At 40.8% G+C, this 12,691-nt stretch overlaps 1 pseudogene; it reads left to right on the forward strand.

The window, feature by feature from the left end:
* Window positions 1–1,518: 1,518 nt before the first annotated feature.
* On the forward strand, window positions 1,519–12,088 carry LOC127489582 (ubiquitin-conjugating enzyme E2 D3 pseudogene; annotated as a pseudogene).
* The last annotated feature ends 603 nt before the right edge of the window (window positions 12,089–12,691 follow it).

Genomic DNA, 12,691 nt, shown 5'->3' on the forward strand with positions numbered 1-12,691 from the left:
TGGATCCTGGCTTTGGATAGGCCCAGCTGCAGCCATTATGACCATTTGGAGTGTGAACCCTGGCTGGTAGATATCTCTCCCTCTCTGTACCTTTGCTTTTCAAATAAATAAACAAATCTCTTTTTAAAAATTCTCTGCTGATGTACTAAAATTTCCCTCCTTTCACATCTTTTGACCTCCAGTCCCACTTCCTAGAAGTGACCTAAGTATTCTTGAAATTTTGTTCAAGGTACTTGTGGGTAGTGGGCCACAGATTGACTCATTCCCTACATATGGATATACAAACTGCAGCTCTCTGTTTACTCTGATAGGCTGTCTTTTTTCTTGTTAGTGCTCCCTCACTAGGCACTTTGACTCAATGCCTTTCCAGAGACTGCTCCATCCTTTAGCACTCCTTCTCAATACAGCCCCATGAGGAACTTAACCTGGCTCTTAGTTGTGCCTGTGGGATGGGTATGGCCATATTTTGTGCCTTTGGTCAGCCTACCGGTGCCTGCTTTTAAAGCCTGATGCCAGTATACCTGAGGCTGTGCTCCCCTGGCTGGGTCTAGCCTGGCTCAGCTGCAGTTCCCTGTGACAGGGCTGGATGATCCTTTGCCTCATCTTTCCCCACACCCCATCCTTGGAAGATGCCCTGAGAAACTGAGCACTCAAGAGACATAGGGACCTAAACGCCCCCTTGCCATCCTGCGGCTAGGGAGAACTTGCCCACCAAACTGGGCTGTTTGTCTCAGCACACCTCGTATGTGCAGTGTGCCACAGGCCATGAGAGACAGTGTCTTCAAGTCAGTCAGAAAAGGAGCAAGAGCCTCCTGGGAGGCAGAGTTTTCATCATACACATCCAACCCTCTGCCAACTCAACAGCTCTCTCTTCCTCCCACAGTCCCTCAACCCTGAGGTGAGGCTTTCATTTCCTTCCTGTCTGCTATGGACTTCTACTATGGCTAATCTTCCCCTGTCTCAACTTTGCTGCTAGGTCTTAATCTAAGTGCTGAGTACAAGTTCAGAGACAGAAGCAGTTTTATTGGTAAAGGAAGATAAATTGGGAAATACATTCAAAATGACTTACTGTTACAGATTTTATCTATAAAATTTACTGTATAGATTTTATGTAGCTTAACTAATCAATAGTGATGTTGTATTCCATATAATATTCTTTTCTTTTTGATGCAATATTTGTTACAGTTGTTACCACAGCCATACACACATCTCTATCTTATTATTTTCTAGGACCACATAGTTTTGCATTGAAAAAATATTTTGCCAGTCTCTTAGTCATGGGCATTTAGGTCATTTCCAGTCATTTTCTTTGCAAGCAATGCTGTAGTAGGCATTACTAAGTACAGTTTGAGCATTTTTATTTTTTATTTTTGTGTGAGTATATACTTTAGCTACATCTCTAGAAGTGGGACTGCTGGAAAACTGTTATGAGAATTGAAGATTGAATATAAAAGTGTTTATCTATTTCATTTTGACATGAAGTCACAGGATGCCCTTTCAGCATTAGTTTGGATAACTATGTCAGTGATGACCAGAACACAAGAATCCATTTTGAAGATAGAGAGGAGGAAATTGGAAGGAGGTGAGTCACTTACTGGGCACCAGTGCAATGTGGGCATGGGCTCAAGGGCTTGGGAATCACATAAACTGTGTGGGAATTCTAGCTCTGCCATTTGCTGGCTGTATGGCCGGTTTCCTCATTCATGTGAACAGCTGTGAAGGTAAATAAAACACTTGTACAGTATTTAGTAATGAAAAATGTACATTTTTAGCACCATTATTATGTATCTAGTACTGTGCCAGATGCTTAACAAATAGTGGGACTGATGAGCACATAAGAGGAGGTATTAAACTTTATTTCTGTCTAGTTGGGAAAATACAACATGCCCATCAGAAATCTTCAAATAACATCCATCCTTCACAAACTGTAAATGTTCTATAAGTCCAGACACACTTTGTAGAATATTTATGAGAATAATTGATGTGAATAATTTCAAAAATCAGTTCCAAAAAATACATGTGTATTTAGATGTTTGGTGCTTTGAAGAGCTCTCTTTAATTTCACATGGCTTTATTGAAAGCAACAATATGTTCTATGATGGGTTGAAATGTCAACCTTATGTTTTAAAAGTTTAATTGCATATCTTATGGTTTCTCTAGAGTCAACATACTAAAATATTTTAAGTAAAGGTTACTGCTATTTACGTTAAAATAGTGTCATTGTACAGTTGAAGGAGATTTGATTCTTCTGATGGATTTCAAAAATAAATTTTAGACTTGGTTTTAGAACTTTTCTATTTCATAAACTGCCAGGGTCCTGTGAGTGCCTCTGTTTGAAGATGTTTTGGTGTCTACCCTACATTGTTATGATATGTCTTAAAAGGATATAGTTTGAAGCACTAACAAGAATAGACATCAATTAGGAAAAAGCCCCTATCAGAGCAACACAAATTCTGCTAAGCTTGAGCAAAAATAAATATCAAATTGATGGTAAATCTTGGGTTTAAGAATGGTGAAATCACTGATCATTTGTTAAAAAAAAAGTGTATGGGGACAATACCTCAAAGGAATCAGCAATTTACAAAAGAATTAATTGTTTTAAGAAGGAAAAAGACAATGTTGAATGTGAACCCTACAATGTCAGATCATCTATATCAATTTGTGGAAAAACCTCACCTTGATTATGACTTAATCAAAGGGTACTGATGATCAACATTAGAAAAAATGGCCAGCCAGGGCCATGGCTCACTTGGCTAATCCTCCATCTGTGGTGTCAGCACCCCAGGTTCTAGTCCCGATTGGGGCACCGGGTACTAGTCCTGGTTGCTCCTCTTCCAGTCCAGCTCTCAGCTATGGCCCAGGAGGGCAACAAAGGATGGCCCAAGTGCTTGGGTCCCTGCACCCACATGGGAGACCAGGAGGAAGTACCTGGTTTCTGGCTTCAGATCGGCACAGCGCCAGCCGTAGTGGCCATTAGGGGAGTGAACCAATAGAAGGAAGACCTCTCTCACTGTCTATAACTCTCTCTCTGTTTCTCTCTCTCTCACTGTCTAACTCTGCCTGGCAAAAAATAAAAAAAAATAAAAAATAAAAAAAGAAACAATGGCCAACACTGCAGATATCTGATTCATGTTTCACAATTCTGGCTCAAAATCTCAAATAGAAGATTCCTCAGAAACCTGAATATAGCCTTACCACATGACCCAGCCATCCCACTCCTTGGAATTTACCCAAAGGAAATTTAATTGGCAAATAAAAGAGCTGTCTGCACCTCAATGTTTATTGCAGCTCAATACACAATAGACATGGAATCAATCTAAATGCTCATCAACAGAAGACTGGATAAAGAAATTACAGGATATGTACTCTATAGAATACTATACAACAGTAAAAAAATGAAATCTGGTCATTTGCAACAAAATGGAGGAATCTGGAAAACATCATGCTGAGTGAAATAAACCAGTCCCAAAGGGACAAATATCATATGTTCTCCCTGATCAGTGACAACTGAGCACCTAAAAGGAAACCTGTTGAAGTGAAATGGACACTATGAGAAACAATGACTTGATCAGTCCTTGTCCTGTCAAGGAACAACTTACTATTTTATTCCTTTTAGTATTTTTTTGTTCTACTTAATATCATTGGTTGAACTCCTTAATTAATACACAATTATTCTTAGGTATTTAAATTTAACTGAAAAGTGATCCCTGTTAAATATAAGAGTGGGAATAAGAGAGGGAGGAGATGTACAGTTCAGCACATGCTCACTCAGACTTGTCCCTAATGGTAGAGCTAGAAATGTTCCAGGGGATTCCAAATCAATCTCATCAAGGTGGCATGTACCAATGCCATCTTACTTGTCAAAGTGATCAGTTTAAGTTCATAATTGATCATAAAGATAAGATTAAGTGTCAAAGGGATCACATAAACAAGACTAATGTCTACTAATAATAGCTGATAAAATTAAAAAGGAGAAAATGATCCAACATGGGAAGTGAGATACACAGCAGACTCATAGAATGGCAAATGCCCTAAACAACACTCTGGCCTCTGAATCAGCCCTTAAGGCATTCAGATCCGGCTAAAAAGCCCATGAGAATTTCTCAGGCCAAGACACTGGAAAGCCAAGACACTGTGGAAAAAATGACCTAAATGAAAGATCTCTGTGAGTGAGATTCCTGTGGAAAGAACAGGCCATCAGAGAAAGAGATGCCTTTCTCTGAAGGGAGGGAAGGAACTTCCACTTTGATTATGGCCTTGTCTACATAAATTTGGAGTTTGTGAACTCAAGAGGCTTCCATAGCCTTGGCAGCTCATGACAAGAGCCTCAAGTAATTACTGATGTCATAAATAAGAGTGTCAATTGTTAAATCAACAACAGGAGTCACTGTACACTTACCTTGTAGGATCTCTGTCCTTAATGTGTTGTACTATGTGAATTAATGGTAAAACTAGTACTTAAACAGTACTTTATACTTTGTGTATCTATGTGGATGCAAACTGTTGCAATCTTTACCTAGTATACACTAAGTTGATCTTCGGTATATACAGATAATTGAAAATGAATCTTGATTAAGGATGGGATGGGAGAGGGAGTGGGAGATAGGATGGTTGTGGGTGGGAGGGAGGTTATGGGGGGGAAAGCCACTATAATTCAAAGGATGTACTTTGGAAATTTATATTTATTAAAAGTTGAAAAAAAACAAAAAGACAAAAGTTTTACTTTTGAAATTTATATTTATTCGATAAAAGTTTAAAAAAAAGCTCAAATGGAGCAAACACTCTTTGATGAGTTCTAAACTTGATGCACCTAGATCAACTTCAGACAACAGTAGAATTTTCTATGGAAAATTTCAGTAGTCCCTGAAGTATTTCTTGGAAGAATTTTTAAGAGGAGATGAAATATAGACTTAGCAAAATGATCCGGAAGACAAAACCCAATGAAAAAATGGCTAACCAGAGTGGGAAATGGTTTAGACAAAACAGATTTATCAAGAGTAAATGTCATGAAAATGGTTTTTCAGATGCTCAAGGAGTTTTGCTTGTTGTATTTCTGGAGAATGATCATTGAGCATGCTTACATCACTTACTTGGAAAGAGCTTCAAGAAAGTCAGCCAAAGCTTTAGCAGGAAAACATGTAGGCAATCTTCACTAGGCAGTCCTTCATCATGACAATGTTTCTTCATTTCTTTCATCAAACAAGAACAATTTTGTAACTATTTCTACAGGAAGTAGTTATGCATCTATATTACACACCTCATTTGGCCTATTCTGACTTATTTTTGTTCTATAATCTTTTTTGTAAAGATTCACTTTACTTATTTGAATGATTTACAGAGAAAGGCAGACACATACACACAGAGAGAGAGAGAAGGAGAGGGAGAGAGAGAGAGAGAGAGAGTGAGGTCTTTCATCCATTGGGTCACTCCCCAAATAATTGCAATGACCGGGGATGAGTAGGCCAAAGCCAGGAACCAGGAGCTTCTTCTGTGTCTCCAAAATGGGGTCAGGGTCTTAAGCACTCTGATACTTTCTCAGGCACATTAGCAGGGAGCTGGATCAGAAGCAGAGCAAGGAGCTAGGACTTGAAATGGCACCCATATGGGATACTGGCACTGCAGGCCAGGGCTTTAACCCACTGCACCACAGCACCAGCCCCTGTACTAGAATCTTAAAAATCTTTAAAGAACATTCAGTTTTCTTTAGTTAATAATGTAAAACCCTGCATTGACATGGTCAAATTACTAGGAGACACAATTGTTTGCAAATGAACTAAATGCCAAGTATCATTGTTTTAAAAATGTCTGGAACTTCATGGAGCTTATGTAAACAAATAACATTTATATTTGTATGTGATTTTTGAAGTTGCCTCATATGTTTTCTTACTTTTTTATCATAAGGTATCTTATCTATTACATCTTGGCCACCTTCCTTGATACTTTCTTATTTTTTTAATTTATTTGACAGGTAGAGTTATAGAAAGTGAGAGAGAGAGAGAGAGAGAGAGAGAGAGAGAGGTCTTCCTTCCATTGGTTCACTCCCCAAATGGCCACCATGGCTGGCGCCGTGCCAATCTGTAGCCAGGAGCCAGGTGCTTCTTCCTGTTCTCCCGTTCTCCCATGCGGTTGCAGGGGCCCAAGCACATGGGCCATCCTCCATTGCCCTCCTGGGCCACAACAGAGAGGTGGACAGGAAGAGGAGCAACCAGGACTAGAACTCAGCACCCATATGGGATGCTGGCACTGCAGGTGGAGGATTAACCAAGTGAGTTATGGCACCAACCCCCCTTGATACTTTCTAATGTGACTGCATTATATAGGAAATAGCAAGGGCCTTATGACTTTAAGAATGAGAAGTGACCGGTGCCATGGCTCACTAGCCTAATCCTCCACCTGTGGTGCTGGCACTCCAGGTTCTAGTCCCAGTTGGGGCTCCAGTTCTGTCCCAGTTGCTCCTCTTCTGGTCCAGCTCTCTGCTGTGGCCTGGGAAGGCAGTGGAGGATGGCCCAAGTGCTTGGGCCCTGCACCTGCTTGGGAGACCAGGAGGAAGCACCTGGCTCCTGGCTTCAGATCAGCACAGTGCACCAACCATAGTGGCCATTTGGGGGGTGAACCAACGGAAGGAAGAGCTTTCTCTCTGTCTCTCTGTCTCTCTCTGTCTAACTCTGCCTGTCAAAAAAAAAAAAAAAAGAATGAGAAGTGCTTAATAAATTAACCATCTTTTCTCCTTTGCAGAACTTCTGGGGAACTCCCTCTGATCATGAATGCCAGAGAGATAGATTTAGACTAGAAGTTATAGGCTGTTTCATGGTTTTCACAGAGGGTTGACTCTAAATAACTTAGAAAAATAAAATGATAATCTACAGTTATTTGTAGTCCATTGAATTCCTTTATTCACCCACGATAATTTTAGCATCAAAGTGTTCCCCGAGATCTTTGGGCTGATCATTTCACAGATTTCATACTACTATAAATCATAACAGTAAATTGCTTCACACTATAACCTATAATTAGTAAAAGTCTAAAATTGGTAAATTTTAAAGAAGATTTGTTTTGTTTGAAAGGCAGAGACGATGGCCAGGGCTGGTCACACTGAAGCCAGGAGACAGGAGCTTCTTCTGGGTCTCCCACATGGGTCCAAGCACTTGGGTCATCTTCCATTGCTTCCCTGGGAGCATTAGCAAGGAGCTGGGTCAGAAATGGCACAGTCAAGACTTCAACCAGCACCTATATGGGATGCTAGTGTCACTGGCAGTGACTTTACCTGATAAAGCACAATGCCATCCCTTAATCAGTAGATGTTGAATTCCATAGTATAGGACATTTAATATGTTCATGTTGAATAGGCCAAGAAAGCTATTGGCCTGAGATAAAGGTGAGTGGGAAGGTTTTGAGATCTTTCTAGGGATAGCTGGGAGCATCCACAAGAACCAGAAAGCTTTAACTGGGGACTAGTCAAGATATGGCATGCAGTGACTGAACATCTAATGCTTAGTAAATATAAGACATCCTTACTGTGGAGATGCTATACATATTTGTGGTTTAATAATTGGAAAGAAGCAATCTGCCAAGTTCTCTTTTTCTCTGATTAATGTACACACTGGATTCTGTCTACTTATTAATTAGAATAATCCAACGGTCTGTCACACCTTTGAAAAAGGAAGCATTCAGGGCTGGAATTGTGGTATAATGGATTAGGCTGCCACCTGAAATACCAGCATCCCAAATGGATACCTGTGTGGGTCCCAGCTGCTCCATTTCTGAACCAACTCCTTGTTAATATGCCTGGGAAGCAACAGGAGATGGCCTAAGTCCTTAGGCCTCTACACTCACGTGGGAAATCAAGAAGTTCCTTGCACCTAGCCCAGCCCTGGCCATTAAAGCTATTCAGGGAGTGAGCCAATGGATGGAAGATCTCTGTCTCTTCCTCTCCTGTGTAACTCTGACTTTCCAATAAATAAATAAATAAATCTTTAAAAAGAAGATCACCTACATATTGTAGCAATTGAGTCTCTGTGGAAGGTTGGAACTCCCCAGAACTTTCCTAACACCTGGCCAAATAGATTTGAGGCTTCAGTAAAGCTTCATGGTAAATATTGGAATCTGGAATCCCTCCTTCTGTTACTCCTGGTTCTATAACATCCATTTACAGTTTTAGGAATTCCCTTCTGTATTTCACTCCTAGTTATTTGTTGAAATTTGGGATTTCCCCATCTTTTGCAAGGAGTATTCTGATCTAATCTCTCTTTTTAACTGTCTCTCTTCTACAGTGCAAATCATGAATTTTGCCTTTTATTTTTACTCTTTTGAAAAATTTCTCTGCTTCTCTTTATCTTTTGCATTTCTTTGGCCTATCAAGCCAGCTCTTAATTACAAAATTAAGAATACTAGAGCTTGGTATATTTAATCTTCATCTGAGCCAAACTTGGATCAAAAGACTGAGAGTTCATAAATTGGATCTTTAAGTCAAATAAAGCATCAACACTTAATCGTTGTTTTGCTTTTCTTTGTTCCTGGTCTGAGAGGTGTTCCCCCAGGACTCCAAAATTCTCCCCAGTAGACTATCCAGGGAAATGTCAGAGGGAGCCTCCTCAGTTCTCCTTTCCCTAGACCTGGAATTTTTATTTCCCAGTTTGATCTCTGTGTCTGAGTTTTCCTGTGTGCCCAATGTCCCATAATGGAGATTCCTTGGACATGTGTATTCAGTCTCCCATAAGGGAGCTTTCTTGAACACCACCCCAAATTTTTCTTGAGCTCAAACCTCTGTAGTGGAGGTTTCCTTCACATCTTGGGATCCAACTGGCCCATGTCCAGCTGTTTTCCTTGAAGGAGAATGAAACTGTAGACCAGGACTCCACACTTGCCTCATACTTGGGATATGTGTCAGTGACATATGCTTGACCTCCAAAAATGCCCAACTACCAATGCAATACTTAGACTCTAATTTTTCCTACTCGGCTCACATGTGAGGTTGTTTGGTTGCTGCAGTACCTGCTTTTTGTTTTCTGTGGCACCTCTGCTGTCCTCCAAATAACAAGTCTCAGGCTTCTGGAGTGAGATGGGGCACCCAGATAGAGTAGGCCACATGCAATTGGATGGGATGTGTCTCCCCCTCTATTAGAGCCCCCACTCCATGCAGGCACAGAGATCCCAGATGAGCCCTCAAGTTGTGAGAAACAGCCTCACCTTTCCACTCAAGACACAGGAAGTGCATTGAGAGGGGAGACTATGAATGGTCTTGCAAGATGGGGTGCCTGGTGGGACAGCACACTCAGCGTGTTTTACAGCAAGCTATTTGTTTCCTAGCATGCAGGTTCTTACTCCGATTCCCCCTTGGCTGAGTAACTACAGGATTACAATCTTCCCAGCATTTGCTTCAGCTGTTTTGGCTACTAACCTCCTGTTTGCCTAAGAACTTTCAGGTGCATATCTTAGTTTGAAAATGCACCAAATATTTACTTGTCACACACTGAACCAAGTGTGCAATCATTTGTTATTTCTTACCCTTTGTTGGTTGACATTTCTTTTCAGAAAACTGAATTGTGTCTTTCTCACTAAACCACAAACTCCATGACAGAGGCATCCTGACTTCGATGCCTTCTATTTCTATCAGACCTAAAATTGTGATATAACATAGATGCTCAGCAGACACTTACATATATCACCTCCCCAGTCCTCTCGGAAGGCTAGAAAGCATTTACCATTCTCACCCCACTTTGTAAATAAGGAAGCTGAGTTACATCATTCAAGTAATTTGCTAGTCATTAGTGGGTCAGAATTGGAGCCTAATTACTTGAATGATTGGATTCTTCTGCCACATACAAATTTTTGGTCAAGGAAATGATGCTCCACAGGACCAGGATCAGAGCAGCTTTGGTTATATGACACATGAGTCAGCCAAACAGACATGTTCAAGGCTTCAGTGAGCCAGAATGTCTCATAATTGTGTGTCTAAACTAGGGGAAATGAGTAGAGGTGAGAAGGCAGACAGGGGAGGCTTGCTAAGTGGAAGGAGGTTGTCTGGTCAGAGGCAATTTAAGAACAAATGGGGCTTTATTGAGGCTGTCCAGTGGGGCTTGGGGGTCTGTGAGTCCCTCAGATGTAGGTAGAATTCCTTCACAAGTGGACTGCCATCTGTCACTGGAAAGCTTGTTTCCAGACCAGCTGGCATCTCCCCCACTAATAGCTTCTCATGATGCATGTGTGACCTTGCAGCTTTAAATCACACTTTCAGTGTGGTTGCAATCTTTCACCCCGAGCTAGCAGAAAAGGGGTTTGAGCTTCTAAGGAGAACACAGCCTGTCTCCAGGAGACCCACACAATCTCTGTGAGCCCCAAGCTAATCAACATTCATATGTGAAACCCCTGACCAATGGACACTTCCCAGAATGATCCAATTGGAAAAAAAAGTAATGCCTTAAAACCCTGGGCACTTCCTGAAAGCCAGTGTCCTGCTCAGGCACTCTGCCTCGTCTTCTCTTGGACCAGATGCTTTTGTCAAATAAATGTTTCTGCCTCTTAGTAAATTGTTGCCTATCTTTTTATTTCGATACTAACCTGTGGAAAATAATTCTCAAAATTCGCTCCTGCAACCACCCTCCCTTCTGTGACTGTTAACACTTATCTGATTCTTTTTCTCTGGATGAGCAATTAAGATCTAGGTGGGATCTCTCCGCAGCAGTAGACGGCCTATGGCCTAGGTGCATGGAGGACTTCTAAGGGCTCTGAAGCCACATATGCAGCTGTGAACTTGCAAATTGTAGTAGTGGGGCCTCTGGTGCCATTGAGAGGAGCTAGAGAGGGTAACAGATTCCAAGAGGTTCATTTCAGCTGTACCATGCTCTCTTTTAAAATATTTTTAAACCAGATATTTTAAAAGATATATGTGTATATATTTGAAAGGTAGAATTGCAGAGAGAGAGAGAGTTTTTCCATCTGCTGGTTCACTTCTCAAGTGACTGCAATGACTGAACATGGATCAGGAAAAAGCCAGGAGCATGGAATTCCATCTGTATCTCCCCTATAAGTCACAAGGGTCTGAGCACTTGGGCCATCCTTTGGTGCTTTTCCATGTGCACTAGTAGGGGACCAGGTTGGAAGTGGAGCATCTGGGATTTGAACTGGTGCTCATACGAAGTGTCAGCATCACAGGCAAAGGCTTAACCTGCTACACTACAATGCTAATCTCTAAACTGGATCTTTAAAAGATTTCATTTTAGACAAGGTCTTTACAAATTATTCACAGCTATGACTTTTAAATTAAAAACCAATTAGTATGAAAGTATTAAAAATGAAAAGTAAAAGCAGCCTTGTTTCTATGTCTCCATCTCTGTATGGATTCATCTTTTTCTCACATAAATGGAAACAGACTTATATATCCTGAATATTTTTTAAAAAAAATGCATTGGGGGGTGGCTCAGATTTGCTAAGCCCTGCATGTGGGCAATAAAGTGTCCCCTGCTATCCTTAGCTTCGTCCCATGCTTGTGACAGCCTCGTTAGTGGACTGATACACAGCAGTGAAGAGACGCCTGTGTTTGGCAGAGCCAATGTGAGACCAAGAGACAATCCTTCCCTGCTGCCTGGATAATCAAAAGTTTTAGCCAGACTTCTGAGCACACACTGAGAGAGAGGAACCAGACTGAAAGCACAGACTATAGCACTGAAATGGATTAATAAGGAATTCAGTGATTTGGCCCATGACCTTCTGGCACGATGTTCTGCAGGTCCAGTTTGGGATGATGTGCTTCACTAGCAAGTCACAATTATGGGACAGCTCATATCATGACAGTGTATTCTTTTTGGCAATTCATTTTCCTACAGACTACCCCCTTCAAATCACTTAATGTTGCATTTACAACAAGAATTTATTATCCAAATGTTAACAGTAATGGCAGCATTTGTCGCGATATTCTAAGATCACAGTGGTCTAATGCTTTAATAATTTCTAAAGTTCTTTTATCCATTTGTTCACTGCTATGTGATCCAAATCCAGACAAACCCCTAGTGCTAGAGATTGCACAAATCTATAAAACAGAGATAAATACAACAGAATACCTTGGGAATGGACTCAGAAGTATGCCATCTGATGCTACCTTAAATTCAGAATAATCTGCATATAGCTGAAGTAAACTTAAATTACTGTTTCTTTTTTGATTTTCTTATCTGGTGGCTTCCCTATCAGATCTCATCTTCTAAAAAAATTTTTTAACTCCCTTCATTCATTGATATGTTCATCTGAGAATACTTTGTTCTTCCAGCTTTGGACAATAGCTGCTTTTGAAACTGTAAGGTAGGGGCTGGCACTGTGGCATAGTAGGTAAAGCCATCGCCTGCAGTGCTGGCATCCCATATGGGTGCTGGTTCAACTCCCGGCCACTCCACTTTTGATCCAGCTCTCTGGTATAGCCTGGGAAAGCAGTCCAGCTATTGCAGCCAATTGGGGAGTGAACCAGTGGATGGAAGATTTCTCTCTCTGTGTCTCTCTTTATCTTTGTGTAATTCTGACTTTCAAATAAATAAATAAATCTTTAAAAAAAATAAACTGCAAGGTAGTTGCAACTGAACAGATTCCCAAGATTCAGAATTTATTTTAAAAAGTGAAGCATGTTGACTATGACCTTGTCTAAACAAGATAAGAATCGAAGAACTCAAGGGGCTTCCATAGCCTTGGAAACTCATGACTGGAGCAT

This window comes from Oryctolagus cuniculus, unplaced genomic scaffold, assembly GCF_964237555.1.
Source record: "Oryctolagus cuniculus unplaced genomic scaffold, mOryCun1.1 SCAFFOLD_76, whole genome shotgun sequence".
NCBI classification, from domain to species: domain Eukaryota; kingdom Metazoa; phylum Chordata; class Mammalia; order Lagomorpha; family Leporidae; genus Oryctolagus; species Oryctolagus cuniculus.